Source organism: Tinamus guttatus, unplaced genomic scaffold, assembly GCF_059628265.1.
Source record: "Tinamus guttatus ecotype Peru unplaced genomic scaffold, ASM5962826v1 Tinamus_guttatus_pri_ptg000472l, whole genome shotgun sequence".
Lineage (NCBI taxonomy): Eukaryota > Metazoa > Chordata > Aves > Tinamiformes > Tinamidae > Tinamus > Tinamus guttatus.
In genome coordinates, this window is record NW_028289006.1 from 436,251 (window position 1) to 461,714 (window position 25,464).

A 25,464-nucleotide genomic window follows, 5' to 3' on the forward strand; every position below is an offset into this window, starting at 1 on the left:
CTCTGGGTGAGACAATAACCACCACTTGGTAATGAAACACAACTCTGAGTCACACTGCTCCGGAAATCTTCTATACATCTGAACAAAGAAATTCAAGAAAATAACCTCAGAAAAATCCTGTTTCTTTAAAAACCCTTCCTTGGGATTATTAAAAAAAACCCTTGAGTCTAAGCAGACACTTTAAAGTAGTAATTTATGGCATGATTTTAAAAAATATATATTATGAATGTTTTTGAAGTCAGAGTAGCAAAAAGGTAAGCTATAAAATATGAGGGGGGAGAAAAAAAAAAAAAAAAAACACACACACACACCATCCTAGCAACTTCTATTTGAAAATAACTTCCCAGTGTGATCGCACTCAATGTAACTACAGTCAACGATAGGACAGGGTAAGAAGAGGAAGGAAACAGGAACACGTAATCTAACAAAAAAGTGCAACCACCAGCAGATTTCCTTAAAATAAAACCAGGTGCCCTAGTAAATATCTAAAATACTACTTATCTTTTAACAGTACACGAACAAAGGCCCATACTACATTAACTCCTTAGAAGCATTAAAAAACTTCAGCACTGCAATTTGTAAGCAGGTACAACCAGCTACAACCCCACGCTTTCTGTGCAGCACTCTTGCCTTTACGCTAATGGGAGCGCCTCCTGACACTTAAGGCACATGCCTCTTAAACGACTTAGGGCCTAGGGTCGTACTGAAATTCCACACATTCCACCCAGTCTCTGTCTTCCCAGGGCACACAGTGCTTTGCAGAAGGCAATCAGCCCAGAACAAGTAAAACTGAAAAGCTGACAAGCTGCTACAAGCTTTGGCCAAACCTGTAATCGTCACATTCTTTGGAATGAACTGTTCCATCTTACCTAACCTTAAACAAGCCTGCACTGAGAGGGACCTGGAAGAGCCTTCGACAGCTTGCAAAATGTTTTTCATGACCTCTGGACAGAGGTAATTATGAATTCTCCTAGGGAGATTGGGCTGAGAAAACGTCGGTAAACTAGAGGAGCAATTATCATAATTACAAATGAAAATTAAATAAGAGGGACAGCTTTGATCAAAACTGATTGGACTGTACACTATTTGTGTGATCGTGTTTTGCTTTTCCTTCATTTTTGTGACCACATCTATCAAGGCCTTGCTCTCAACCCTGCCCTAAGGGTTGGGGAAAGTTATCTCGGCATCTGGGAAAAATCAAGATACATTTTACATGGCTCTGTAATGACCTTTTTTTGGATTGTACAACAAGGAATGAGTCAGTTGCAGGTAATCTCACATGGGTAAGGAAGGTTGCGGGAAGAAGGCCTTGGGTAAAAAAGGTGAAATGGAAGGTGAACTTTGGGATAGAAAGTTTGCTCTGAAGCACACTTAGGCTAAATAACTACCCTTTAAATGCTCCATTAAGTACGATGTCAGACTAGAAACTAAAAAGAGCGTCAAAATATTTTACCTATTTTACCAGCACCTTACCCCATGAAGTTTCTTCCACTGAAGAGAAAAAGAAAATGGATGGACAGGAAACAATTTATGTTCCACTGTTTTTACACATTACCTTAATAGTTTTCATCTCATTTTCATTTAGTAGAATTTGATACCAAACTATCCACTCAATAGCTATAAAGTCTTTACACCCATCTCTCTGGAGACATATAATTTGTATGCACCTGCATTAAGTAGGAAGAAAAGGGAAACCTGGGTCTGAAGAAAACAAAACCTCTTGCTGCTCTGCAGTTCTCTAAGAACAGGAATAAAAGCAACTTGCTGTCCTGGGCATGCGTGTACAGGGCTGCACTCCCAGTTCTCCAAGTTACACCATATAGAGTTCTATGACACTCTATAGCCTGAAGAAACTTGTTTCATCGCAGCTGACAGTCTGTGTTCCATTCCCATTGCCTGAAATAAGTCTCCTGTAACTCCAGGTCACATTATTCTACAGACATCCATAGGTAAAGAAAAAAAGTTATATAAAGGGTTAACCTGCTAGAGCAACACTCAGCATAAGTAGTTAGCTCAGCTGTGAGTCAGCAATGCCTGTGTAGAACTGCAAACACAGACCCTTTCACACAGACAAGCAGCTTCCAGCAAGTCTCTTACTTTACCATCTCCCCGCCTCCTGCTGCTGCTCACCTTGAATCTTCCTCATACATTGAATATGGCAAATTGTCACAGAAGCAGTTTCACTGCACGAGACGTTTCTACAACCACTTGGGATTGCTCAAATGTTTAATTAGATTGCCATCTCAACTGACAAGTCGACTGCAAACATTCTTGCAAGTGTTTGAAGCCAAAGACACAACAACAAAATACACCATATTAAAAAAAAGGCGCTTTAATGGTAGCTCTTAACAGCTGTGCAACGTCTACCCCAGTTTAGCTAAAAAGTTCCCGTATGGGGGAACAATCTGATAAAACAAAATGCATCCGCTGTGTTTCTCAACAACTCATTAAGCCAAGTCTGAGTCTGTGTAGTGACAATTTGTAAATGTAATGATATTTGTGCAGCACTTTTCCTTACGCCACTTTATTGCATGTGCACACAAACGGCACACAGCAACAGGCCACAGCCTAGCAGAAAAGCACATTGTAACATCTGAAGATAAGGAGCATTGAGGTACTTCAGACCAGGGACTTTGGACTTTTTGCCTTGTCTGAAAAGCAGCACATCCAGCAGTAAAATTCCCACTATTGTACTCAGTCCTGATAAAGTATCGGCTCTGAAGAGACCCACCTGATGAGTCATTTCCGGGAATACTCTAATTTTCTCTGGCAAAAGTTAAGGGCAGAGGGGCTCCATTCCAGATACTTTTTAAACTCCATACTACCTGTTCCAATCAAGTAGACTTGTAGCCCGTATATTACAGCTTAAGTCCATAAATTAACATTAATATGATAGAGGGGAAACTATTTCTGTAAAATGCTTCCAAGATACCGCCTTTTTTATACCTATCCACACAACCGAATCATATCCAGAATATCCTATTCTCTGACCATAAAAAGACAGTTTTGTGCTGCTTGCATCCATTCAAACTGCTGCCATAATGTTCATTTTGCTGAACTCCTGTTAGTTCCCAAGACAGACATCCCTTTCCCTCCGGCAGTAAGTGTAACCTACTTGTTCCCGCTTCAGAAGTCTCCATCATTTCTTATTCACTAGGAAAAGGGAATCCTGTCTCCAATAAATTCATACTGTGCCCTTCAGTTGGTCGGCTGATGAAAACAAAAACTCATGTTTTTTCCCCATGGTGCCTTCTGACTGGGAAGCCCTTTACCACCTTCAAAACTATCATATTTAAATTTCATTATATATCCCTCCTTACCAACATTACTATAAAATATTCAAGCCAACTTCTTGTTGTAATGTGCTGAGGCCACAGTTCACCACATTAATACTGCAATTTCTTCTTTTATTTCCTGCTACCACCATTTAGCTCTAATCACCTGTTGGTTTTCAATCTTACACTTGGAGGACTACAGATATTGAAGAATAGGAGCTTTTTGTTCTATATTTGTCCAGTTTCTAGCTTCTCCATTCATAAAGCCTTTAAACATAACAGTAATCATGTAAAGACCACATATTGCATAAGACAAGGAAACTTCCCTGCTTTCATCCTGTTAAAAATAACATTTTCATTTGAAGTCAATTAATTCTTTCAACTAGTACAACACTGTTTTACTCTTCAGAGAAGAGCATGCTCATTTTCTGGAGCCAAACGCCCAAGCACATCAAGTGAGGTATCTCTCTGATACAAATCACTGCCCTACAGTTAGCATGTTCTAAAGCACTTTACCATAAGCACTGAGTATTGCTTATGAAGTCCAAATGTCCCCAGCATTCCACGCTATGCAACTCTGTATAACCCCTAAGATGCAACATACAGTGCTCAGCACTTTAAGACACCTATGACTCAACTACGTTGCAATGCACAGCAACCTGAGGCAGTTCTGACTTTAGCAACTAAACCCCAAACGTTCACACTGCTGAGAGCCACCAAACACACACCCCAGAGAGCAGACTGAACAGAGATCATCCACAGGGATTGACAGGCAGAAGCCACCAACTATCAAAGTGGTTCACCAGCCTGCCACAGAATGGGGCTCAATAGGCAACGGGCTTCATTTGGTAGCCTGGTAACCCCGACGTTCAAACAGTTCATGCTCTTCCACAAGCAGGAGTTCTGGTCAACTACTGACCCCATACTTGGGGACTCTGGTGCCAGTCAAAGGACAGAGCGATTCATAGCTTAGCTGTTTGTAAGTTGTTTGCAACTCGAGAAGCGGTCTGGTCACAGCTTTTCGGACATTGGCAGTGAGAAAGGGAACTCACCCTGGCCAAGTACAGGCCAAGATGACACAGAAAAATGTACAAATCCTTGATGACCCTAGTCTGAGGATGAGCTAATGCCTCTCCTTTGACTCTGTCATCTTGATTTTGCACAACTTCTAGGCACCACAAAGCACATGGGAGTTATTTCCGGTATTCATCTAAGACAATAACCCATGAGCATTCATTCCTAGCGTTCTCTGGAACTTCCACAGCCAGCAATGTGAAACCTTCCCATCTAACAACGTAAACCACTTTTCCCAGGCCTAGGTTATGATTACTTCCTACAAATAAAACACTACTAAGAAGCAGCTTTGTCATGAGAACGTTTACCACGTCAACACCCCTGTAATCCCCAGAACGGTGAGCAGGAGGGGCGTCCCACGTGAGCGCACCGTGCCACTTACCATTCTTCCTTTCGCTGAGGGGAGGCAGGTTGGGGTTTCGGCCATGGTGGAGGCTGAGGGTCAGCTCGGGCTGCAAGGAGAGCTCCTGCAGCTCATTGGCAACCGCTTCGCTCTGCGGGCTGGGGGCCGCCGAAAGCGACACCAGCACCGGCTCATCGTCATTTTCGCCAGCCCCTCCTCCGTCCAGCCCATTTCCAGCAATGACGGAAGGGGGCAGGCACACCACCCCGGAGAAATCCACCTTGGCTTTCGTGATGGCAACCTGCAAGAGGAAGCAAAATAAAGAAAAGTCAGTCTTGTACTAGACAGACGTAACTTGTATCTCCAGTGCCTTTGTATTCAAGAGCAGCATGTTCTTTATCACCATATTTGCACCACCATTATCAATTCAAATCCAGCAAGCATGTCAAATTTGCTAAGATCAACAGTTTATAAGCCTGTAGAAGCCTCCAACAGGGTCACCGCAGAGACTACTGATGAAACTACTGATTATTATCATTTTCTTTAAAACTTATGAGGACATTCTCAACTTCTGGTACTTAAACCAAATTTTAAGAAGGCTAGGAAGGTAATCACCATGATTTGAGTTGTTTACCATACTCAATACTGTCAGTAGAATCAGCTTATTTAAAATTTTGCTGACTTCTTCATTACTCTCCTTGTCTTAAACCAAGATGCGGTTTTAAAAGGAAAACTATTAATTTAAGATCTAGTCAGTTAAAGTAATCCTACGTAATAAACCCTAACGGGCAGCAGAGTGCAGCAGCCAAAGAGTTTCAAATGAAATCATTTTCATTTCAACAAATAACTCTTTTGCCAGGTATCAAGCAAAAGTCTTTTTTCAGAGGCTCTCCATCTTCAAAAAGAAGCAAATAGGCTTAGCTGGAAAAAAGCAAAGCAAAAACCCATAGGATAGCCCTAGTCCACAATAATATATTTTTTAACAACTATTCCCCTACTTAACATATAGATTTCACCTGGATGAGCGTGACAACATTCAACAGATGATAAAGCAGCTCAAATAGTTGTTGCTTGTTTACATGTTGTTTAATAAGATTCTAATATTTTGTTCACTTTTTCTTTTCTACTTCACTCTACTTCTAATGTTTACTCTGTGCTCTCCAGACCAAAGTCATAAACAGTAGTGCTTTCCCCCCATCCCCGCCTATAAAATATGTTCAGGGTACATTCAAGGCAACTGGCAGCGAATACACACAACTTAATCCATGTTGTCACACATTCATTCCCAGGACCTTGTGTCATGGTCTGAAGAGAATGAGGGAAAAGGGTGGAGGGAAAAAAAAATACAAAAACCACCAACTGAAACTGGTGCTTGTTTTAACAAAACAAATGACATGGAGCCAAAGCTTACTGCTGTATTAAGTATTTGCTTTTACTTCAGTTACAGTTGGGCTAGAATGTGCCTGCCTCCTCCTTGATATATTCCCTGTCCAAAACAAACATCACTCAGTTATTTAAAAGTAAATTTTAACAGTAACAAGCGAAGAGAAAAAAAAAAGTGTGATTGTGCCCTTTCATTTATTTACAGTGGGTAAAGAAAGCCTGAAAATACAGATACACACTCCCTTGAATCACAGACTTAGTCTGAGTTTGGTAAACTATAAAGTCCTTGTAAAGGCTGGAAAGAGTTAAATGGTGACTAACCTAGCTGGCCTTAGGCCCTGTACCTGTAGTGATAGGAGGCCTGTGGAAAGGGTCTAAAGGAAGAGTAACTGCTTGGTTGCAAGTTGGACTTGTAAGTACCGGTGTCACTCCAGGAGAAACACCCAGCTGGAGGCAAAGCCTTCTTGAGGAGATGCACTGGAGCCACTATGTTTTGCTGGGTACCAATGGTGGGTAGGGGACATCACAGGAGAGCACAAGAGCAGCCAACCTGAATGAAGTGACTGATAACAGAGATGCCTAACCCTGCCAAATAAGGGTTTGGGATGGCAGGAAGCTCAACCTACTCAATCGACCCTAGAACAGAAAATAAAAAGAAAAATAGTCCCTTTCTCTAAGGGAATGAGAAATATATCACAGATGTAAGATCTGTATAGACTACAAAAATAGGAAACATACTTAGAAACTTCTGACACCCTGGATTTTCTTTTAAATAGGAATTCACAACCCCTATAAACTAGGCAAATCACCTGTCAAACAAATTTAAAGTGGTGTTTTAAAATGGAAACTATTTTCCTAATCTAGGTACTTTCGCGTTAGCCAGTCTGCTGAAATTACATCCTTTATCTTCAAGCACAACACCAAGCTACAGCAAAAGCTGTCTGGCCTCGTCCAGACCGGGGCAGGAATCGATGAGCGCACACACACCAATCTGCCATGTAAAACAGCACTATAGCAAGTGGATTAACTAAGAGTGGGATTATAAACCCTGATATAAACCCGTTCTCCTAGTAAAGTATGCCATGGAATTTAAGCACTGTAACAAGGGCTGGATTATTACTAAGGAGTTGCACCTTGAGCTGCAGGTTTCCTAACTCATGCGATAGATAATACAGATAAAAGGTGTCTTCTGAATCCCAGTTGCTGTGTTATTCGATTTCAGATGAAGAAAGTTGCACTTCCATCGAAGCTAAACGGCAACGAGTCATTGCAGCCACTAAAACTTTATTTCCTCCTTTCCCTATCATTTCAGGCCAGCGCAAGCATTTACAATAACACATGAACTACTGAGAAAACTGATCCATGCGTAAAACCCAGATATTTGGTTCCTTCCAACTAAATCAGGTCCCAGGGGCAGTGTCTTGCAGACACATCAACACCTGGGCCAGCATGATGACGGCAAGATCTGTTTACACCATTAATACCACAGCAATGTCAAGTTTTAATATGCAACATACCTCCACTTCATAAAGAAATAATTAATAAATAGCAGTACAGCTTCAAATCACCTCCTCAAAGGAAAGAAAGGAACAAGTGGTTTATTTAGGCTTTCTCTGTATAACTTGGTACAAGGCTTGAAATGTGTTTAAGTGATAGTTCCTGAACTCTGATCCACAAGACTACAGCATGCTCTAATCGGGTCGATTTAATTTTAGTGTTTTCAATTAAAAGTCTGATGAGGGCACACAGGGATTTGGAAGAAGCTTTGAGGATTTACTATCATCGTTATTTGGAAAACACTGATACCGTGTGAAAGACATGGAGTACTTTTCTGTAACCAAAAGCAAGGCTGTTTTTAGACTTCCCAGAGAGTTACAACACTCCATAAGTGTCATTGTAGAATGAATCAGCTACGTACATTAATATTTAGAACCTAATTAAAATTTTAAAATGTTTGTTTGCCTGTCATTTTTAAACATGCCAGAAACTTTCCCACAGAGAAATGTACCATTGAATGAAGACAATTTAAATAACTCATCCAGAAGCAGATGGATAATCTTAAGAGGAAAGATTCCTTATAACCAGCAAGGGTTTCAGGGTGAGTGCTCCCCAGAGTTGATATCTGCTGCCTAACCAAATGAAATTTCCTATCATGGCATTTTCCTACTTCTGGAACAAGAAAGAAATCCCACAGATGTTCTACAGCAACAGTTTAAACACTCCTCATCATCTTCAATATCCAGCTCCTCACTTCTGTCTCTACAGTGTCCCTTCTTCAAACAGCCAAAATGTCTGTGTGCTGCCATGCAGGGAACTAGACTAGGGAGTTGAATCAACTGAAAAACAACAACATTTTTTTTTTCCTGGGCTATTAGTCAGCAAAATCAGTTCTCCAACCTAGACTTTGCCAGTTACACACACAGCTGTGTCACCATAATGCAGGAGCAGGAACAAGCTCTTTGGAGCCAGGAGAGCTTAAATTACTCTACTATAAGCTACAAAACCACTGCCTCAACAACGAAAACATGGACCCAGCACTAGGGACAGGATGAAGTTTCTTGAAAGAAACATTAGACATCACTCCTGAATATACAAATAATCTTACTTTTCTCATCTCTGGATGCTCTGGAGACATCTGTCAAACTTAAATTCAGACAGACGAACACAGCAGAGAGAATTTTGAGCAAGCAGCAAGATTAAGAATCACAGCCGGTAAGAAATTTTGGACAATGTTATCTTAACCTTTGTAATTTGCAGGTTTGATAAAGTTACTCTACAGCTATTTCATGGTAGCTCTCTCTCATCTCAATGTTGTATCACAATAAAAGCCAGGCAAGTCTGATTAGCTTACTCCTTGGCAAAAGAGCACTCTACTACGTGACAAAGCTACATCCATTAACTCATAAAGCTGTTCATCCTGAAGCCCCCAAGAGCAGCTCAAAGTCCTGAAATAGGAAAGGGAAACAGCAGAGGCAGACACCCATCTGACCCACAGTAAGCCAGTTTGTGGAGATAAGTGGAAGAAAACTTTTTGCAGGGAGGGAAGGAGAGTAAGGGGTGTAGGATTAGTTTTCTGCCAGTTCAGCTCCATTAATCAGCCCATCAGAAGGCCAGACAAGCACTAAGCAAAAGGGTCATGAAGCCAGACCTGCTCTTTTTGGCAAGGGCTAGCTCTTAGGTCAACTTAGCTGCATCATAAGACCACATCCTCTGCTTAGGCACTAAGGTGGCACTGCCAACAAAAGCAGCAGACCAGCTTCCTCACTCCGTGCCTGCTGTGGGCCAGTACAAGCTAAACCAGATCAAGGAGCTGACTGGAGTTAAATTTAACCTGGCCACACACACACACACCCACAGAAATTGCTACTTTTAATCTTCATCAGTTCATGATCTGGCTTGCTACCCAGCCACACAAATATAGGGGCTAGCTGAAGAAGAAAGAGGTACAAGGAAAGAAAAAAGAAATCAAGATAGCTACTTTTGGTACCAGCATCAGCTTAAAATGCTTATAGGACTACAATCCAGCTGTTCTTGTACAGTTTCCCTGCCCCATATTCACATTGGACTTGGACACATGCATTAGACTTCCCTTGACTTTAGCGATATTCACATACTCATGGTATAACAAAAATATTGAAAATGAGTATTTAAATGAGTCAAAGAACAGCACTAGCTTCCCTGACATGAAACATCAATAAACAGCGTAAAACTTCTAAAACAAAAGGAATTGAAGAATAAATAAAAATCAGCGAGGCACAAAAAATAAGGAGAAAAGAAAAAAAAAAAGAAAGAAAAATCCACAGCATAACTTTCAAAGCAAGGATACCTCTATAAACAGCTCTTCCCTCATTCAGATCTTGTTTGCATTTTGGGGGCCGAGTTGCCAGGGTAATAGCAATTTCCTACCAATTTAAGGATTGCTAAGCAACCTGCAGCAGCTAACAGCAACAGCATGTGTGTGCAGCTGGGCTATTTTAAGATGACAGGATTTTTTTTTATTATTATTCTAAACCTAAGAGCAGCCTTCTGTTAAACGACTATGCCAGCTGTGATCATCCAGTCAAGAGAAGAGATAATCTTGGGGCAAAGTGGCTTTAAGTGGATGAATCTTTGAAATTAATGAGGAAATGGGAAGAGAATGGCACGCTGTGCCCAAAGGCAATGCTATCCCCAGGTCAGCACACAACAGCCACCCAGGAGAAGAAAAGTTTGTGGCAGATGGAAGCAGTAGGATCTCAGTAGCCTGAGAGGCTGAGATGATCAGAGGGAAATGACACACACACATTTATCTTAGCTACCAAAGTCACCAGTAGGAGATCAGGTCTGTGTCAAAGAAAACAGGTTCCTGTCAGGCAGCTGAAGCTAGGCAGGCAAATGCTGGCAGAATTACCCCTCCGACTGTTTGAGAGTTAAAACTGACGACACTGCCCATAAAGTACACACAGTGCAGTCTGCAACAGCATAGGCAAAAAGGATTTTACTTTCTTGAGTATATCACACTCACAACAGCTTGTTTTTGAGGAACTATCTTAAAATAAGAAGCCCAATTACTTGGGCCATTATTGAGAGATCTTCTTAGATAAGGTTTTAATACACATGCTGACACATGCATTTGTCTTCTGGAAAATGACCTGGTTATCATCTTCCTTCACTCTCACAGTAACTGGGGGTGGTAGAGGGCAAAAGACAGTAACAGTCAGAAAGTAAAAAAAACTCACCTCTGCTTAGAAGCAGCGATTGAAGACGTTTGTGTGTCTTACAGTGATCATGAGACACTATCCTTCAAGGCCTCTGTTAAAAAAAGCAAGGCTGCAATACATGAACAAAGGTGCCAGTAAGTCCATCGGCACAGCTTCCTACATGAGGCAAAGAAGCTGAACCCGTGTGCATGCTGTGCCAGTAACCTTACAGCAACAGATGCCGTCCTCACCAGAAGTCTCTCCACTACAGCCTCCAGCAAATCCACCAGCACAAGATGCAAAAAGACATGCTGGGGCCAGCAAAAGAATAGCAAGAAAGCTTATCAGACAAACGGCATAAACAGCTGTCTGGAGATGCTGGGGCTTGAGGGGGGAAAAAATGCAAAGAACATGATTAGTGTAAAGAAATCAACAGCATCATGCTGTTGATAAATCACTACAGATAAACACAGCCTTCTACATGGTTTTAAAGATTGCTCATCAAGAACCATATTCCTCTTTCTGAGAGCTGTTTCCTTCATAAGATAATAGCATACATTTTCCTCTGTTCAACAATGATGAAAAGTTTTCAAAAGGCTCAAAAAAGTCATTATTAAGTACCTATTTCTTAAAACCACAAATAGTCTGAAAATGTAGTTTGACATTCCAAATGTTTTCTAAATAGTATTCTTCATGATTCAGTATGTATTTGGAGGAACTTTTTGGTTTTCAAACTCTTGGAACTCTGGGTACACATAAGAACAGATAATACCAAAACTAGTCTTAAGAATCACAATGAGAGTTATAATAAACAATCCTAGCTCAAAGAGGATGGAGTCCTTTGATTTCTTAAGTTTTTACTTAAGTCCAAGTGTGAACGAGCAAGACATCCTTTTCATTTCAGTGAAGGATATGCTAAGCCTTAAACTGGTGTAGCTGCTTATAGGCAATTAATTCTGTGATACTTCACAACCTAGTTTGTGAGACTAAAGATAAAAGCTCACAAATAAATAACATTTTCCACTGGAGGTCCATAGCAACCACAACCTGAAATACAACTGCAAGGAACAATAAATGTTGATGTTTAGTTCATGTGTCAGTGTATCCACTGACTGGTGTATATATAAGGCCTTGGTCATGATATAGATCATCTTTGTAGCTAAAAGCGAATCCAGCCTTCTGTGGATGCCTGCTGTTCCCCTTTGGTCTAATCTAATGATTGTACACCCACAGAGTGAGTCAGGGCAGCTGAATCAGCACAAGATTAACAACCTGCAAAAAGACTAGAAATCCTTTTCTACGGGATCAGTCAGCTAGATGGACGTGCCCTGCAGCTGCACAAGCTCCGATGCCAAGGGAGAAGCATGAACACACAGATGTGTGGAGGGGAGACCAGCCTTTGCAAGAGCAGTTCACTAAAAGAGCAACTTGACTATAATGTCAAAGAGCACATTTAAACAGCCAGCAGCAGTGCCAGCTTAAGCAGCCTGCTACACGTTCCCACTCTCATACCTTCCTCAACGTGAGACTAGCATCAAGCTTATGGAGACACCGTGTACTGGACCAGATGAAAATAATCTAGCAAAAAAACTCCACTTCTTTCCAGAAGAATCTGCTCTCCAAAGTGGCTCACCATGGCCACACAAAGAGCTACGCTGTAAAACAGAGGGAGCAGCAAAGGGGAGCAAGCTGTTTAAGACAGCACTGCTGCCAAAGAAATGCACAAACTGTGACATATTCAGAATGGGATGGGACTGCTCTGTACCTGTTTTTTATCACCTGCTTTCCTTGCAATTGCTGACTGGTGCTCCTTTTTTTTCTAATTTATTTGAGAAGGAGGCAAGGCATCCTCCTGCCCCTGCAAAAGGACAAGCAGGTGAATCAATGAATTCAGCAAAGGCATGTGACGAGCAATCAACAGAAGCAGGGAAGCACCAACAAACTAGAAAAAGGGATGCTGAAGATCTGCAGCCAGCTGTGAGCTTTGACTTGGGAATCCATGTCAGGAAAACCGAGGTCTCGCAAGGACTAAAGCAACTCATGCAGAGTGTAGATTTAGGGCACACTGGCAAGAGAGAGGCACAGGAGACGGGAATTCCCCAATAGCCCAATGATTGTAACCCCAGGAGATCTGAACTCTGGGACAAGAACTGGAGCATCCAGAGCGTAACAGAGTGGGGACTTGGGCAAGTAGGAATGGATTTGCTGTATCCTTATCCACTATACCACTTCCATCTCCCTTTCTCTTTTTTTACTGCTTCAGAAGCTTAAGTTGAGCTCAAGTCTAGCTGCTGCAGTCTTCTTGTTCTTGCCATGCATTTCAGTCCCTTTCCTTGTACTGGCATTACCATTCACAGAGCTGCAAGGTGAGATAGCTCAGGGAACTAATCTAGGTAAAAACCAAAATAAATTAAAAAAAAAAAAAGTCAAGTAAAAAAAAAAAAAGTGAAGGAAAAGTAATTAGATTTCAGCCAGTTGAAAAAAAAAGAAAGAAAAAACACACACACACACAAGAAGAAAAGGTAATAGGGCTCACGGAAAAGCAATAGCTTTCAGTTACCCATACAGGCATCGTGTGGAATTAAACCCTGAAACAAAGACTGCAAGAAGTTTTCTGACCCCAGTCACATTCCTTAGTCATGACAGTATAACAGTCTGTCTCCAGAAATTAGACCAATCTGAACTGACTTCCCTTCTCCTCCCCATCAATGAATACTAGATATGGAATTTAAGTTTCTTTAAATTCACTGGCATGTAGCTACCTGACATGACACTAATTTAAAGTGCTAAGTCCATCAACTGACACTGTTACCAATTCTTCTGCTCCCTTTATTCAGTGTGAGAGCTGACTTAGCACCTTTGGATTGCCCCACCACTGAAAAAAAAAAAAAAAAAAGAGCAGAGCAGAAGTGTCTTCAGTGATTCCTAGAGAAGCAGGTCTCAATATCACTGTCCCGTCTAGGCTAACCAGTTTATCAAAAAGAAGTATTAAATACTCAAGACGTGCTCCTTGGTATGTAAATCTAATGCATGTGGGCAAATGTGTGGGGGGGAACAGTACTACTGCTGCTGTTCTTTGCCAATTCAAAGGATTTAACTTTCACTACAGGAAAATAAAATAAAATAAGGACCACAATTTTCTTGCTTTGAAACAACAATACTGAAAGCCAGTGCTTGGAGGACATCTAAAATAAAGACTTCTGTTCAGGCATTAGAACTATACTAAAGCATTTTCTATTCTTTACTATAAGATTCAGCCTAGGTAGTACTGAGAAAGCTTGCCAAAGAGCACAAGTCAACTGGTGACAAGTTTGTGACTAATTACTGGACAGAAGCAAAAGGAGAACAAGAGTGTATTTAAACTCTAAAGCAGCATCAATGGGCCCACTGGCCTTGTCATTGCCAGACAGCTGTTGCACCTGAAGATATTTCACCTTCAACAGATTCCTGACTCATTTTTAGTAGTTGCAAGACTTCAGTACCTAAAAGGTTCACAGTAGAGGCAGCAAAGAGAACACAATACATACCTTACTCAGAGTTCCCACGGGCAGACCCAGTTCACTTCCATGCCAGCAGCTCTCTCCCCAGTCACTGAAAGGGAAAACATGAGACAAATATTCAGAGACCTTCCAATAATAAAGCCCATTAAGAGTAAGGAGCAATCCTTCATCTAGTGTTCTTTTCCTACATTATCTTTAAATAATTTAACATTCAGAACAGAAGTTGGACTGAAATACAATTGAAAACAGCCACCGTGCTATACCCATACTTGTGTTACTTCCAGAGTGGAAATTTTACTTTGGGACTGCTGGTTTGTTAGTTCTGAAGAATGCATTGTTTGAGATTTACTAAGCCTGAACGTTAACCAAACGATACACTCAATCTTCCTGTCCTTGCACTGGAACCATTCTTTAACATGGGATGGAGAAAGTTGGAGACTGTTATGACTAGTTTGTTACACTGTGTGATCCATCCAAACAAAAACAGAGAAAGGTAACAAAGTAAACTGCAGAGATTTGCCAAGACTGCAGTGGATATTCCGTTTCTGTGGCGCAGAAGGAAACACCTTCCATAAAAGCACATTAAAGTAATGCAGCCATTTTTATTTGGCGACACTCTTAACATACATGTAGAGGCAATAGCTAGCTAGCTAACTAACTAAAAAAAAAAAAAAAAAAAGCTACTTCAGAGCCTCTGTAAAACCATTGTCTTAAATGGCAATAAAAAAGTAAAGGTTTGAAGCTGATTTGCAGTTGTTGTACTTTCACCCCATTCCTTAACTCCATTAAAAAAATAATAGGAGCTATCACATGCAGGCTTCACCACAAAGTTTTTATTCCATTTTCTCCTCTGAGTTTCTCAAACTTTCAGGCTTCAAGACTTTCCAAGCTTTACGGCACCAGTACCACTCTACAGAAGCACAGTACCACAGCTGAGATGATATAATGTTCTGTCAGTGAGAGAAAACAAGAGACTAGACACCTCCCCAATTGCAAACTTCAGGCCAAATGAACAAAGGACACCTCAGCATTGACATGGCAAGTCAATATTTAGAATAAATAATTATTTAAATAATTAATTAATAGTGGGAATCCACAGCAAGAGACTAAATATATATATTTTTAAAGAGACTAAACTAATGCAACAGTAATTAAGACACAATAATGACGAAAGGTTTCAAAAACAAGTCTATAATTACACAGTGCCTTTTACAGAATTATAAAACTTAGATTTCCTAAGAAATGCAAGGACAAAAAGGGCCTTGGTTCTGAAGCCTCAAGAAGCCAAGGAAAACCTTTCAAATTAATAATTTTTTTAAAAAATAATCTAGTAAGCAGTTGACCACTGTAGGAGTTTGATATAAGCCAACAAGCAAAATTCTTCCTGAACAAATAAAACCATTCTGGAAATTGCATTTCACACACAAAAATTTAGAGCAACTAGTGACATATTTTATTTCTGCTCATCAATCCCTAATTTCCAGTAATCTTGGTTCACCGCACATTCCCTTCTGATTTAAGGTTGCCACACCACTGAAAGCTGGATAATCATCATGCTTCAGCTTCTCGTTTCCAGACTGAAGATCCATGTTCTCCAGAATCTCACTTGAGTCAAGATGGCTCTAGCACAGAGCGTCTTCTTGATCTGCCAGTTGCACCCCATGGCAGAGGCCCTTTGCTACTATACATGTGTATGTACACCCATCCACACAAACTCAGAAAACAGGACAAATTATTTCAATACCTTCCTTGCCTGAGTTTGTTTATATCTCCAGAGTTCCCAGCACTTCCATTACCCTTCTCACAACATCCTCCAGGGCAGCACACTTATCTTCCTTTCTCTCCCAGGAACCAAAATTTTCTTCCAGATCCTCCAAAAGAGCCAGTGAAAGACCAGCATTAAAACATTTAGTCCTGTGGCTCAAGAAAGTTCCTGCTCAGCCCCAGTAGGTGGTTAAAGGACTGTGTGATTTACCGTTTTAGTCACCTGAACCTCAGGAAGAAGATAACTTGGCTTGCCATAGGCAAGCTGTGCCATACAAATAAGAGATGCTTCAGGTATATAGCATATTTCTGTCACTACCCTTATTTAATTATTGTATGGAATTTCAATCCAACTTGAAGAAAGAAAACAGACACGTGCAACCTTCAAAATTCAATTCACAGTTATCAAGTCGCACTTCACAATAAGTTTACCAAGGCATCCTTACAGTTCTAATGAAAAATCAACTCTTCATTTCTCCTTCTACACTGCAGCCTGTGAGCAAAGATTTATCTGATAACTGAAGTATTTTCTTGCTAAGTTCCATGGTTGAACAGCTTTTATTACTCCTTGCCTATAGTATAATCAAAACATTCCTTTAGTCCTCCTTTTCTCCTCTGACCATACAGTCATGGCAGGCTGAGTTCTACTGTCCTAGATTTTCTGGAGGAAAAAAAAAAGTGTCATCTCTAAGAAATGCAGAAGGCTCATCTTGCTGATAAACTTCTCCATCCAATGGAAATGTTAATACGTCACTGTTTACATGTTCGAGCCAAATGGCTGCTATTCCAGTGATTACAATGGATTATTGCCTTCACTGGTGACTTGGGAGTTTGAAAGCATTTAAGCAACACAGAAATTCACTAACACGATTCACAAGTCTGACCCGAGCATGGTAATGCACATTTCATACCCTATCTTTCTAACAATCATACTACCTCTCAACTGGAAGCTTTTAAAAGATTTAGATTCAACGAGAGCCGTTTCAGTAAAGTATGCAAGATAGGAGGTATGAGAAAGAATTTAGAGACGTTGTTAAATTAGGCCTAACATTAACTTGGCCCTACCGATCACCCAGAAAAGCCTTTCATGCAGGCTTAAAAACATCGTAAACCAGGTCTATCTTGTACAATGCAATAGAGATTAAAATACAGACTGCAATCACATTCTGTAGGGAAAATCCCTATTAGAAGACAGAAAAAATAGCAAGGGGAGTTTTAAAAACAAGCATTCAGAAAGAGTCTTTCAATGCTTTTCCAACACCTTCCTTTTGAAGGAAGAAAAGTTCTCTGTAATTAACAGAAAGTGAATCCTGTCTCATCTTTACTGAGCTGTACCTTCACACACATGAACAGTTGCAGAGAGCATGAGTTCATCATAACATGGTTATGACTGTGTGTAGGAGATGATGTCAATCGAGTCGTGATAAAGAGGGTGTCAACTGCATGGATCAACTGTGAAGCCAAATCCTAACGTCTCTGCTACACCACAGAAAAGGTAGCGCTCCAGGAACCATAGCACGCACATTCCTCCTCCCTAGCATGGCTAAGACAAGTCAGAACGGCCATATGGTACAGGAAACATTAGTTTAAGGTTATACCAATCTGCTGGGTAGACTCCTGTCTACAGAGAAAGCTCATTTCACAAGACCAGACATATTACTTCAGTTTCATGTCCCCCTAAATATGAAGGTGCTGTAAAGATGTGATGTCTGCATATTTATTTGCCTCACTGGAAGATGAAAAAACAAGTTATTTTCTGCACTTTACACCAGAGGTTCCTGTATTATGGTATATAAACACTTCAGCATACACTCATGGCAAGCACAGATGACAGCAGCAGCAGCTCCTGACCGTGCTCAAGGGGAAAATTTTTACTTGAGTGAATTAAAACTTCTGCAGAAGCAGCCCCGTTAATCAGCTCTTTACAAACAGCTTGCTGATTCCAGCAGCTGTAGCTACAAGCTTCCTTGAATGTGCTTCACCAAAACCCTGCTTTTCTGGATCAGCAGGGCCAAAACAAGCTGAAAGAGGGAGCATAAGTTAATTAAAAAGGGTAAGTAGAAGTAGTGAAGATGCTACTTTGCGGTAGGAGAGCAAAGAAGGATGGATGGCAGTTAAGGTCAAAAACTGTCTTGAATTAAAAGATCTCCTAAGCCTTTAGTTTTCAAGATTAAAAAAATAAATAAATAAATCACATTCTTCGTTGTTAAGAGCTCTTATCAACATGGCTATGTGCCTAAATCAAGTATTTCTTCACCCAGGAATAACGATACTGTACACACACAAGAAAATGGGGAGGTGTGAGCAGAGAAGGAACACTGCACAAGCTTAACTCACTAGTTCAGTTTCTGAAACATAAAACAAACAAATTTAAACAAGCACAGTACCATGCTGAGGGACAAACTCAAATTTACCTACCATGTCTCAAAGCAGAAATGAGAGAGGAATCCAAAAAAAGAAAAAAAAAAAAAAAAAAAAAAAAAGAGTCACTGTAACCACCACCATTTCTTACATCTGAAAACATAGTACCCGATTTATAGAAGGTTCCTGTATAAGCTGCATGCATCATTTGCCCTCTGCAAGAACAACACACATTTGGAAATCTCAACACATTGACTGACCACTCTGACATACCTAAGCCTGGTAATGTAAACTCTCTTCCCTACAGTGCCATTCATTTCCCTTGAAGAAGCCACTTAACTGTGTTTGCACTCCATAAAGCACTCACAGGAGGCAAGGTGGAACATACACGTTAACCACACACACTTCCCTGAAGCACAGAACAGAATATTTGACAAAGAAATTAGAATTTCTGAGCTGCCACAAACTCACATTTTGTCTGCTATTTGAAACATGCTCATAAAAGATGAATCACAGGGCTGGCTGTCAGCTATGGCTCCAAATATGTTACTTTTGGCCACAGAACTTACTAATCAGCTTTAGCTCTCCGTTCCCCCCATTCCAGCAAGGCATTCCTTCTACCCTCCTCCACCTTTACATTTTGAGGGTGTGAGGAACAGAACATACATAGATTAAAAGCCAGTTCTCTTATCTGATTCAGCATACAGACATATTGCACTGAGGTGATAGTACACGGTGATTAAAAAACTAGTGAAATAAAATAAGTACATGGGAATATAAGCCGTTTAAGACGGACCCGCCAGTAAAAGAAACATCTGTGTAACCACATCCTCTGTTTTCAGTCTCAGCTCAGCTGTGTGTCCAGCAGGAAATAATTAGATTTGTCTTTCCCAGAGTAGGTATTTGATGGTTTCAAACTGCTGAACAGTTGCTTTTTCTGCTTCCTCCTCGGTAGTTTCTCAGGAAAAGACAATGACCCTCAGGACATCTTTGATAAAATTCTTTCAAGGAAGAGTATTGCACAACCATAGTAAGATTTACTAATTGTTACTCTTCTTACACAGAGGAAATTAACTGTACTCTTCAAAAGGGATCTTAAGTGTAATACTGAGCTGTCAGAATGAAAAAGATCCTGAGACATTCAGATTGCATCACATGGAGTACAGGAAGTACAGCTGAGTACACAAAGACGGGAGAGTCTTGGAATTACTATAAATTCGACTTCTTAGGCAAAAAAAGTATACATGGAAACACATCATATATACTTGGACATCTCATCCACTCCAAACAAGCAAACAATTTCTCTTGATAAGGTTCTGAGGTTTTGACACACATCCTAAGAATTTATCTGCTTTCTGCTCTACTAGCCAAAACCTTTCAAGTTTGTTCTGATCCTCCTGTCCCTCTCTACTTTCCTCCTCCAAATACCACACAATAAAGTAATCATGACTCAACAGTGAAGGCCGAGTCTAGGTTTGGAGTTTTGTTTTTATTTAATTTTAGATGTACTCTGACAGCTTGAAAGTACATTTCCCCTGGAGATTCAAGAATAAACGAGCTGGCACAAAATGCCTCTGCTTTACCACACCAGCAGAAGCAAGTTTTGAAACAGTCACAAGCAAGCACTCCTTTCCAAGACTTCCCCATTATTTTGTATTTGAAGGCAGGAAAATTTAACGTCGTTTGAAACAATACATTTAGACAACTGCCATATTCATCCAGTTCTATGTCAAGGCATTTTCTATCCTCCTTCTCTTTGCTCTGTGTTTAACCATCTGCTTTGTTGCCCCAAGATTCTTCATTTTCATTTCAAAAGTGTTTATTTCCCACCTGATGATAAATTGGCTGGCCTTAGCTAAATAGAAATGAAATTTATTTCTGTAACTGTTGGAAACAGCAAACACAGTGTTACTTAAATTTCATATGTAAAAAATACAATGCTCAAAAAGCAATAACTAACATTTCACTCTTTGTGAAATCCTATTTGGTACCTACATTATAAATGAGAAAGTACTGAAAAGCACCCAGTAGGTTCCCATGTAGTGACTGAGAAGGTGTAAATTCTCCCATTTGTGAAAAGCTTAAGGCATTTACTCTCAGTTGTGAGACACTTTCTCCTTTCAGCAGGAAGTAGGAGTCTAAAGATCAGAAAAAGGAATTCACAGTCAGCTTCCGAGCATATGCTTATTTTTAAATCTATTATTAGAATGTATTTAATCACAACCATTAGATCACTCCTTTAATAACCGCAACAAATAGGAACAAATGGGCCTCCCTCTCATTTCTTCTTCAGCAAAGGATGAAGTATTTTTGGAATGGCACTTATAGTGTATGGATTGTAAGTGGGGTGTTTGTTTGTTTTACAAAATCTGTTTTTCTGACTGACGTTTTATGCACAAGCAGACAGACACACTTTGAATAAGTGCTGAAATTCATTTGTACTGCTACCTGAAACAAAAACTAACTTTCAGAATTACACCCTTTTAATAAGTCTGCTATGGTAAGGCTAACTAACCAGAATGTCAAATGCAAGTTTAAAATACAGACAGAATCGTACACTGATTTTTCTCAGTCTCCACGCTGAAATGTTGAGGCAGACTCTCTCAGCCTGGAATAACTACAGTTTATCTTTTCCAAAAGACACAGAGCTCTGTCTTCAAATGCTACCAAGAAATGAAAGTGTGTTTTGATTACCATGATCTACACTTACACTGCAGGCTTAAACAGAAGCATTTTTAATGCCTTGACAATGTATTTTCTGTTCAGTGTGGACTAAGATGCAGTTGATGCCAGAAGCCCTCACACTGTTGATACAAATAAGATATCAAAAGGAAGTGCTATAAGCAGCAGCAAACCTGAAAGCCCATATTCACCTCACTCAAGGTTCACCTTGTAAAACAGAACCAGGGCAGGAGTGTGTTTAGCACAAAGTTTGCAGGATTAAATATTGCTGGGGTGCACAAATGTAGCCATAAAAGTCTCCAGAGATTATTTTTGCTGACAAATACATGGTAGATGTTTTCACTTACACCTAACATGAAACGCTTTGGATTGAATCACAGTTATGACGAGCGGGACACATAACGACACGCTGCTCTCTCCCACCGGCTTGCACCGCCACGGGAAGGAGCTCCGGACGGTCTCGCAGGACCAAGGCACGTCCAAGCCGTGCCCACGCGCACACCCCGCCGGCGCACCGCAACCCGGCCCGGAGGCCAGGAGCCCGGGCCGAGCCCCATCGCGCTCCTGCCGCCACCGCCGCGCCCGGAGAAAGCGACTCGCCGGGAGCCGGGACGCGAGGGAAGCGGAGCGCGGGGCACCCAGCCCCGGCGCGGGGCACGGGGGAGCTGCGGGGCGGGGACCCCCCGCGCTGAGGCGCGGAGCGGAGCTGCCGGCTGCGCCGCAACCGTTAGGGAAGGGGGGGAGGGGGCGCTTCTCCCCCCACCCCAACTGCCGCCGCGAGCCCCGAAGTGCCCGCGCCGGGGCGGCTCCCCCGGGCACGCGCCCGCCGTCCCCCGTGCCCACCTGGTCACGGCTCCATCTCGCGCCGCCGCCCTGCCCCGACGGAGCCGCCACCGCCAAGGCGCGTCCCCCGCGCGGGCGCCCCGGCCTCGCCGCCGCCCGGCGCCTCGCAACCGCGGAAGCTGCCGCCCCGCCGCCTCCTCGCCCGCAGACACGCGTCGGACTCCGCCAATGGGAGCGAAGAGCGGGGACTGAGTGTCAGCAGCGCCGACCAATCGACCTCGGGCACCTGGGGAAGCTAACGGGGCGGAGGCGGGGCGAGCGGCGCCCGGGGGGTGGGCGCACGATGCCTGACGAGCCGCGCAGCCAATCGCAAGGCGGGAATGATGTCATCGGCGGGGGGCGGGGCGCCCCGCGGAGGCGGGGGCAGAGGGAAGGGCGTGTCTGCTCTCTTAAAGGGCCAGCGGCGGGGCGGGTGGGTCTGTCACTCGCTGCGGGGAGGGCCTGGCTGATGGGTTTATTTTTTATTAATTTTCCAATTCATTTGTGAAGGAGGGTGGTATTTCCTGAAGGTCTCAGACCCCCTTGGTCTAGCAGCCATTAATTTGGGGCAAAACCCACTGCCGGGGCCATTTTGGGGGTACGGAGGTGGGTGGCCGAGCATGGGGCTGGGGAGCGGGCAAGTTACGTGTTATTTACTGCTGCACTTTTTTTTTTTTTTTTTTTTTTTTTTAAGGAAAAGAGCAATGATTCTTGATTTCAAAGTAATGGATACTGTCTGCAGGGAAAAAAAGGGGGGGGAGGGGGGAGCAAAGCAGTGAGCCACCTATAACTAAACCTTAGGTTTGGGGGTTTTAGGGGAGCGAAGGAAGCCAAGGAGCGATAACTGTGCCTGAAGAGCAGGATGGGATAGTTGGAGTACTGCAGTATTGTTACAACTAATAGATGTATCCTTACCTGCAACACTGCCCCTACTTCTGGATATTGTATCTCAAAATGGTGTTTCAGACATAAATCACCACAGAAAACACTCAGGGAGGGATTGCCTTGCATTGAGGTGCAGAAGAAATGGGGATCATCCTTCAAAACCAAGAAGAAGGGGCACAAGGGAGCTATAAAATACCAAATGGCATAAAGAAGGTGGGATTTCTCCTTCTTTATTCAACTCTAGAATCAACAAATGAGGGGGCTATGATAAAACTGCAAAGAAATGTATGTGAAGTAGGTAGGCAAAAATGTTTGAGCACAGTTAAGCTATGAATTCCCTGACAAGAAGCTCGATGGCCCAAGCAGGGTCGCCAGTGACTGCTCGCCAGCCGCTGTCTGGCCCCGCTTCCCCGTGCCAGCATTCCCCAGATCCTGCTCCGCTCCGGCTCCGCACATAAATCTTCATGTAACATGATTCTCCTCCATGCTCTTTGACAGAGTTAGCCCTCCAGAGGTAGTTCAGTGAAAGAGGAAAGTCAAAAGCATGAGATTTTCCCAGGGATGATGGTATTTCAGGGAGTTTTAGGTTTAGTGGCTAGCTCCGAATATTTACCTTCCTCTCCTCCCATGCTTTCTAAAAATAGCACTTTAGGGTTGTGAGGGAGTAGCTCCAAACAGATGAGAAAGGAAGGATGTCCTTCTACCCTGGTGTAGCAGTGGTGTATAACTAGGTTTTGAGATCATTTGCTTGGGAGACTTGTTAATAGATCCATTTACAGTTGAGGAGAAAAGAAGTGTCCAAGGGCATTTGACAATTTGGCAGCAGAACTCGCAGGAATTCCTAGATTTTTAGTTCATAAGCTAGTGTCCCATTCATCAGGCCCTATCCTCCTTCAAACAGATGAACGTTTGAGAGGTGGAAGTCTTTATCTTTGTGCTTAGATATTGTCTTTTTGCTAAGGTCCCTAATGTGGTTGTGTTATGACAATACTACGGGTCATTCGTGGTATTTATTGCTACATATTTCTAAAGTTCCAAGGATATTTACAGACTGTGATAAATACACAAGAGATATCAAATATGAAGAAAGAAATATGCTTGCCCGTAAAAACTTATTGTCCTCAGCAAGCATAATAAAAAGTGAAGAACAGATATTAATGTAGTTTTTATTTTACTTTTGAAGGCCTCTCTGTTATTTTCAGTAGCTTTCAGTTTCACTACAATTTAAAACAAAATTACGAAGGTTTTATAACGTGCATAAGAACAGTCCACAATAATGGTGAAGGCAGCACATTGAGTATGTTGCATCCTCCACTTGACTTACTGTTAGATGAAGGTTTATATTCAACAGAGAAATCACCAGTGAGATATATCGGAATACAGCAGAATTCAACCTACTTGCAGTGAGGCTAATTCTACGTGCCTTTGAGTAATTTCTTTTCAGAGTTCTGAACACAACTGCATGATTACAAAATCAGTCACCCTTGGGTACCTACCATGAGTAACTGAGCTTGGAATCTTGTGGAGAAATACTTACGTTTTCCAGACCTGATGTCATCACTCACTTAACATTTGCACTCTTTTTTTTTTTTTTTTTTTTTTTTTTTGCATTCATTTTAGTATTTGGAGATCCTGTCTTTTTAAAGAAAGGCAAGAAAAGAAGGGGGAAAAAAACAGTAAAAGGGGCCCTTCAGAGTTTTTCTAAAGATAAAGTGCTTAAAATGGCTCAGCACTAAGCTCAACCTGAAAGGCTGGATGGCCTACAGACATTTGAAGATGACTGTGCTTAAAACCATAAGCTATTAAAGAAACCTTAATGCCCCAACAACTCAGAACATGCCTAATAATGTTTACTGTCTTGGCTTTAGGTTAATGAATAAATCAAACAAAAAGTAACCTGGTGGGCACAGCTAACCATTCCAGCTTGAAACATTATTTTATGTGGAAGTAATGAATTCTGCTAACTAGGCTTCTGACTAGTTGTATTCATCTCTGCCGTTTCTCCCGACATTCCCAGGGGTTTGTATGGGCCTGTTGGATAGAACAGCATTTGCTCAGCACTCGTAGCTGAATTTATTGAAGCCTAAACAGCAGGGCCCCAGCCACGTAAGCCACTGGGTGCAGGGGCTTTCCATGGCCCTGGGGAAACTCCTCCCAGAGGCAGCAGTTGAATTTGGGGTTGTGTGGCTGAGCTAGGAGGAGCTGGTGGGTTCTCAGATGTATTTAATCAAGTCCTGACAAGTAAGTATGAGAGATGGTTGGGAGGAGGTAGTTGACACAGTGGCTGTTGCCTGCAGATTTTCAGTAGAATCAGGTATTTCATGTGGATTTGTTCTTGTCCTTCATGTCCTGCACATCAGTGTCTCGTTGCCATCCTGCAGTCCCCACAGCACGAGTACCTCTTGAGAAGGCATTTGAGAGAGGACATAAATATCCTAGAGAGGTATTTCAGTGGCTGTGTTCAAAGCACAAGAAACAACTGGTTTTCCTATCTTATAAGGGATTTTCTCTTTGAAGTTGGCCAGCAGTTTTAGTTTGGTAAATGCTAACATTGCACTGTCATTGTAAGCTGTGCTAGGCAAGGGATCTACCTTCCCGTCTGTCTTTTCCAGGAAAGGATTTTGTCTGCTCATCCACCTACTCAAAAAAATAGTAATATGTAGGAAAAGGAGGGCAAAAAACAGTTGAAATGTAAA

The 25,464-nt window shown here is 41.8% G+C and overlaps 1 protein-coding gene across 2 annotated transcripts in view; it reads right to left on the reverse strand.

Annotated features, from left to right (window-relative positions):
* The window catches only part of MRTFA (myocardin related transcription factor A), an 87,957-nt gene extending 65,962 nt beyond the window's left edge, over positions 1-21,995 (reverse strand). For both annotated transcript variants that reach the window (XM_088532790.1, XM_088532789.1), the window contains exons 1-3: positions 21,905-21,995; positions 14,282-14,345; positions 4,732-4,993 (exon numbers count right to left, since the gene is read on the reverse strand). The gene's annotated coding sequence lies outside the window, so the exon portion shown is untranslated. The remainder of the gene's footprint in view (positions 1-4,731; positions 4,994-14,281; positions 14,346-21,904) is intronic.
* Positions 21,996-25,464: the final 3,469 nt, after the last annotated feature.